At 31.2% G+C, this 7285-nt stretch overlaps 1 protein-coding gene across 1 annotated transcript in view; it reads left to right on the forward strand.

The window, feature by feature from the left end:
- Nucleotides 1–218: 218 nt before the first annotated feature.
- Nucleotides 219–7285, forward strand: part of LOC137630334 (uncharacterized) — a 36934-nt gene continuing 29867 nt past the window's right edge. Inside the window, exon 1 of the mRNA XM_068361770.1 lies at nt 219–518. The gene's annotated coding sequence lies outside the window, so the exon portion shown is untranslated. The remainder of the gene's footprint in view (nt 519–7285) is intronic.

Genomic DNA, 7285 nt, shown 5'->3' on the forward strand with positions numbered 1-7285 from the left:
ATGTTTCATGCAACTTTTCATTCCCGTTGATGAAAGTGAGGTAACTAACCTAACGTTGTCTTTAACAATTCGCAAGAGAAATGACAAAACTGTCTTCTGATCCCGCGAACAAACTTCCGCACCGTTAGGTCTTTATCGTGACGACTGGGCTGTGAACTTCAAAATAAAAGACACCACCGATAGAACGTCATTGTTCGCCCCGAGGGTGCCGGCAGAACGCCCCATGACGACCAGTTCACTAGATGTGCCTCGGAGTGCATAGCCGCTTCTGTGTCTGCGGGAACATCTGATTATGGATTTCTGGAGAAACGTCTTCATGAAGACGTTCATAATATACGTTTTTTTCCTGTCTTGGATTTAGTTTAATAACAATTGATACCGGAAATGGAGTGAAGACTGGTGTGATGTATGTGATTTGCAACTTAGTGTGAAAATTCAACAGCCTTTTCTCAGTGAAAACTCATGGGAAATAATATAAGAAAGGGATGAAATTCAATGTTCAGTACTTCAGTGAAACAGTAAGTGCAGTGTGTTAAATAATACCACCTCATACCTTTCATTCAATATTATGAAAATGAATGATTGCAATGATGAAATTTTTCTTCATTAATAGAAGATAACGACATCATATATCATTGATTATTCCATTTAACACTAAAACATCTAATATGCATGAATTGATAGCAAAATTTAAAGAGAATTTGTTTGGGATTAAAACTTGAATCTGTAGCAGATCCATTTTAGAAAGTATGTTGCCTTTTTAATCCCCATGTAGATATTCCTGAAGGAAAGGGACAAGATGAAGTGTAGTGCTAGTTTGGTTTTAGATTATTATTATTATTATTATTATTATTATTATTATTATTATTATTATTATTATTATTATTATTATTACTTGCTAAGGTACAACCCTAGTTGGAAAAGCAGGATGCTATAAGCCCAGGGGCCCCACCAGGGAAAATAGCCCAGTGAGGAAAGGAAACAAGGAAAAATAGTATATTCTAAGAACACTAACAACATTGAAATAAATATCTCCAATATAAACTATAAAAAGAAGAGAAATTAGATAGAATAGTGTGCCCGAGTGTACCCTCAAGCAAGAGAACTGTAACCCATGACAGTGGATGACCATGGCACAGAGGCTATGGCACTACCCACAGAACAATGGTTTGATTTTGGAGTGTCCTTCTCCTAGAAGATTGCCCTGCATATGGTAGGCCACGGGCTCTTAGGTTGGAAGCTCGTAAGTGAGATAAGGATGTGAAGGAGGTAAGGTTATATAAGGATGATGATGGGATGGATGGGAAAGGATGAAAGCACCATGTCGACCGTGGCAGGAGTCCGAAGCTCAGCAGAGGCGCCGCATAGCAGACGTTGTCACTGAAACCCGAATCCTCTTCGGTCCCGGATAAATTTAATCCTTTCTTATCGTAACCCGAAAAGGAAATGTGCTTGGTGGCAGGGATGCATATAACAAGTGAGGGCAATTAATCAATGCTGGAAACCTTGATTTAGTCTTAAAAGTTCTTCACTGTTAAAATTTTTTTTTATTAAAAACAGTAAAAGTTTGGCAACATTTATTCCACGATTTTTACCTTTTTAAAACCCGTAAAAGATAATAAAAACTTAAGGTAAAATGACAGTCGCCTGTATTTTACTAAAATACGGTTGAGAACAGTATATTTTTACCTAGAATTTCCGATTAAAATTACGGTTTCTTCTAACAGTGTTGTTCTGTTTGTCAATGAGAGCATAACTAAATCGTGACTGAATCTCATTCAGTACAGAATAACTATATAAATCGGAATCCAAAGTATCGTATATTCGTCGATCATTACTTACTCTTACTTTGACGGCTGTATTTTCCGGTCCTATACAGCAGGAGAACTATACTCTCTACTGGACCTCCACTGTCATTTCATCTTGTTCGTTCAGAGTATACAACATTTTATATCACGTATTGCTCATTTACTGTTAAATCGTCACTGTCAAAGGACTCGTGGATTAAGAAAGTCTTCAGTTTCATCTTGAAATCGATATCTTCAATCATTCCGATGGGAGCTTTTTGTTCAGTCTCGGGGCCGCATATTTAAAGGCTTTAGAGCCTACAGTAGGTTCCAATAGTTTGAAACCATCTGTAACTATTTTCATGTCAATCCATTTATGAACTAATACTATTAATACTACTATTATTACTACTTTTAATAATAGTTCTTGACTCCGTTGACTATTCAAGATATTGAACAAAGATCTTATCTTATAGAGTATTATTTTAGGTTATGTTATCATCTGAAGAGACTATTTATATTTATATTTCTTCTTCTTCTTCTTCTTCTCCTAGCTCTCTTAGGTACGAAACCATTATTGCAATTCTTTCCTGACCAACAATGCGTGGTTGTTCAATAACGCCTTGTCACGCGACATCATATTTCTAATATTTCTTTTATTATCTTTCCGTAATTTTCATTACCTTTCCGTTAGTTTTCATCATCTTTCCGTTAATTTTCATTACCTTTCCGTTAGTTTTGATCATCTTTCCGTTAATTTTCATTACCTTTCCGTTAGTTTTCACCATCTTTCCGTTAATTTTCATTACCTTTCCGTTAGTTTTCATCATCTTTCCGTTAATTTTCATTACCTTTCCGTTAGTTTTCATTATCTTTCCGTTAATTTTCATTACCTTTCCGTTAGGTTTCATCATCTTTCCGTTAATTTTCATTATCTTTCCGTTAGTTTTCATCATCTTTCCGTTAATTTTCATTACCTTTCCGTTAGTTTTTATCATCTTTCCGTTAATTTTCATTACCCTTTCCGTTAGTTTTCATCATCTTTCCGTTAATTTTCATCACCTTTCCGTTAGTTTTTATCATCTTTCCGTTAATTTTCATTACCTTTCCGTTAGTTTTCATCACCTTTCCGTTAATTTTCATTACCTTTCCGTTAGTTTTCATCATCTTTCCGTTAATTTTCATTACCTTTTCGTTAGTTTTCATCATCTTTACGTTAATTTTCATTACCTTTCCGTTAGTTTTCATCATCTTTCCGTTAATTTTCATTACCTTTCCGTTAGTTTTCATCATCTTTCCGTTAGTTTTCATTACCTTTCCGTTAATTTTCATCATCTTTCCGTTAGTTTTCATCATCTTTCCGTTAATTTTCATTACCTTTCCGTTAGTTTTCATCATCTTTCCGTTAATTTTCATTACCTTTCCGTTAGTTTTCATCATCTTTCCGTTAATTTTCATTATCTTTCCGTTAGTTTTCATCATCTTTCCGTTAATTTTCATTACCTTTCCGTTAATTTTAATTACCTTTCTGTTAGTTATCATCATCTTTCCGTTAATTTTCATTACCTTTCCGTTAATTTTCATTATCTTTCCGTTAGTTTTAGTCATTTTTCCTTTCATTTTCATTATCTTTCCGTTAGTTTTCATTATCTTTCCGTTAATTTTCATTATCTTCTGATAATATTCTTTATCTTTCCGTTCATTTTCATCTTTCTAATAATTTTCATCATCTTTCCGTTCATTTTCATCTTTCTAATAATTTTCATCATCTTTCCGTTCATTTTCATCCTGTTTCCAATCATCTCTTATCTGCTGTGGCTTGAATTTCTTTTCACATTTCGACTAAAATATTGAGGATACTCGGAAATGGCCAAAACGAATGAACTTGAATTGAAAAAAAAAAAAAAAATATAGAGAAATCAACAAGAAACGAAAGATGAAAAAGATAAAGTAAACAGTATGATTGAATTACAGATCAGAAGTCATAAAAAAAAAAAAAAAACTGATACAGATACTACAAGGATCCATGATGTGGAGTAGGTACAATCGGTGTTGTAGAGAGTGATTTTAGCCGTTTAAGGGTTTAAAGGCCGCTCATGAATGGCAGGGGCAAGGCACAGTGACATTGCCCAATAGAGCAGGACAATGCCCTAGAGATTGACCATATACACATATATTCACCGACCAAGCCCCTCTCCAGAGAAGCTAGGACCAAGGAGAGCCAGGCAATGGCTGCTGATGACTCAGCAGATTGACCTATAGGCTATCCCAAACACCCCAGCCTTAGCTCACAAGGCTGGTGAGGTTGCAGCGATAAGAAACTAAACGAGTTTCGGCGGGACTCAAACCCCAGTCTGGCGTTCAGCAGGAAGGGACGGAACAGGACGAATTGGCGCCACCTTTTTGGCGATGGACAGTTTGGCACTCATTGTTTTGGCGATGAGCTGTTTTGGCGCCAAGAAACAAACTTAAGGACCATCCGCAAATTTGTGTCTCGTTATATGGAAATTCATCGTTGGCATAAAGAGAATTCATAAAGGACGCAATTCTTATTATGAACAACTAATGGCTGGGAGTCCTCCTGCTCGAAAACGCTTAAAATACATTAAGACTGATGAACGCATTTTAACTATAGTACAGTAGTTTGATTCACGGGAACCACTGGAATACTTACGTGGTTTGGTATATAACTATGAAATGCATTAACATGTTGGTGAAATTATTTCATTTTATTTCATTTTTGTAGTGTTTTAATACTGTATTGCTTAAAATAAATAGAATTTTTTTATTTGTACGTTATTTTTTACCCATATAAACACACACACACACACACACACACACACACACATATATATATATATATATATATATATATATATATATATATATATATATATATATATATATATATATATATATATATATATATATATATATATATATATATATATACATCAGGTCAGAAAATTTTCAAGCTAGCGCCAAATGGGCTAGCGCCAAAATAACGAGCCCCAAAACGGCGGAGCCAAATCATTGTTGCCAAAAGAGTAGCGCCAAAACGTACTATAATCGGAAGGGACGTTACCAAATCGGCCACCACAACCATGGAACCCGTTGTAATCGTTTTGTGGTTTCTCGCCGTCTGCCTTACCTGAGGCAGGTGGGAACGGTTCTTAGAGGATAATCAGGTAATTCAATTGTCAAGTCATCCGTCTTTTCAAGGCTCTGTCCGAAAACTCTCAAAATTTACTATTTATACTCAATAATAGTGAAAATTCTTAACTACCCGGTTAATTACCTCATTTCTAAACAATTTACTTGAACTGCTTGTGAAGGCTGAATTTTTTCACCTCAATAAATCGTTTAAGAGGAATCTTTGTGTACACACTCATATATATATATATATATATATATATATATATATATATATATATATATATATATATATATATATATATATATATATATATATATATATATATAATATATATGCATATATATATATATATATATATATATATATATATATATATGCATATATATATATATATATATATATATATATATATATATATATATATATATAAAAGCATGATTGAAGAAATATATACATACATATGTGTGTGTATATATATATATATATATATATATATATATATATATATATATACTGTATATATATGTATATATATAAATATATATATATATATGTATATATATATATATATATATATATATATATATATATATATCTATTTATATATATATATATATATATATATATATATATATATATATACATATATATATATATATATATATATATATATATATATATATATATATATATATATATATATATATATATATATATATATATATATATATATATATATATATATATATCTATAGATATATATTATATATATATAAATATATATTCACATAAAAAAAACAAATGCAACCATTTCCTAGTCCACTGCAGGACAGAGGCCTCAGGCAAGTAAATTAATGTCTGGTGTTTGACCAGTTTCCATCACCACACTGGCCAGTACCTCGTCAAGGTATCCCCACTCATAATTACTATTATTATTATTATTATTATTATCTATTATTATTATTATTAATGATAATGATAGTAATAATGATAATAATAATGATGATAGTATTATTATTATTATTATTATTATTATTATTATTATTATTATTAAAATGAGAAGATTAACCAGCCCAATGAGTCAAACTCGACTCTTATAGAGCTGCCCTGATTAACATCGAGAAGAAAAAAATATTTACAACACTAATATTAAATAAATGAATAAAATAAAATAAATATCAAATACAATAAAAACTGAAAAATTCTCAGTATCTGATATAAGGACAATAAAACGTGTCTAACTATAACATGGATCCTCCTCTCTCCTAAGAACTGTACAATGGATAAAGATATGTTTTCTAGTTGAATTAGTTACACTCATTGCACCAGGAGACTGTTTCATACGAGGCGTGCGCAGCGAATACACATATATATGTTTTGTGTGAACTATGCGCAATCTAACTAAAATTACTACTTACTGTCTTCCTTTCTCTTTGTGATGATGATTCCCATAAAGAAAGAACTGGCTTTAGTTCTTTTAATTTATTACTATCAAATTCGTTATCTCACTGACCTAGCCATCTTATAGCTATGAAATAATTCAAGTGAGTTATGTAATCTTTCACGGGTCGTGTAAAAGCTTGCTTTGGTAAACTGATCGAAGATTTAGCTGCAGCATCCGCTTTTTCATTACAACATATTTCTATATTTATCCCACTGGTATAAATCCTGCCAAGAAGATCTTTAATTTTCAATACCAATCAATTCTTGTGAGTGTAACCTTTTAGGGCTTCTAGGGCATTTCTCGAATCAGTATAAATCCCTAACTTATGATTCGCCCAATCTTCTATAGTTTTAATAATTTCCATTGCTAAAATAATGGCTGATAGTTCAGATGTAAATATCAATGCTTCACTGGGTAATGAGGGCTGACTAATTTTGTCTGAGGACCCTGCAACACAACAGGGACCCATTGAAGATTCAGAGCCCTCGGTATAAAATAGCATGATGAGATCATTTCCTTTGAATATGCTCCAAAGATTGTTGTATCCCAACTCAGAAAGGGATATATATGTGTGTATATAATTATATATATATAAATATATATATATAAATATATATATATATATATATAAATATATATATATATATATATATATATATATATATATATATATATATATATTATATTATATATAAATTACATACATATATATATAGATAGATATATATATATATATATATATATATATATATATATATATATATATATATATATATATATATACATACACATATATGTTTATATATAGATGTGTATATATAGGTACATACAAATAGGAAAACCATCACACACACACACACATATATATATACCTCTATATATATATATATATATATA

Source organism: Palaemon carinicauda, chromosome 38 (assembly GCF_036898095.1).
Source record: "Palaemon carinicauda isolate YSFRI2023 chromosome 38, ASM3689809v2, whole genome shotgun sequence".
In the NCBI taxonomy this organism is placed as follows: Eukaryota; Metazoa; Arthropoda; class Malacostraca; order Decapoda; family Palaemonidae; genus Palaemon; species Palaemon carinicauda.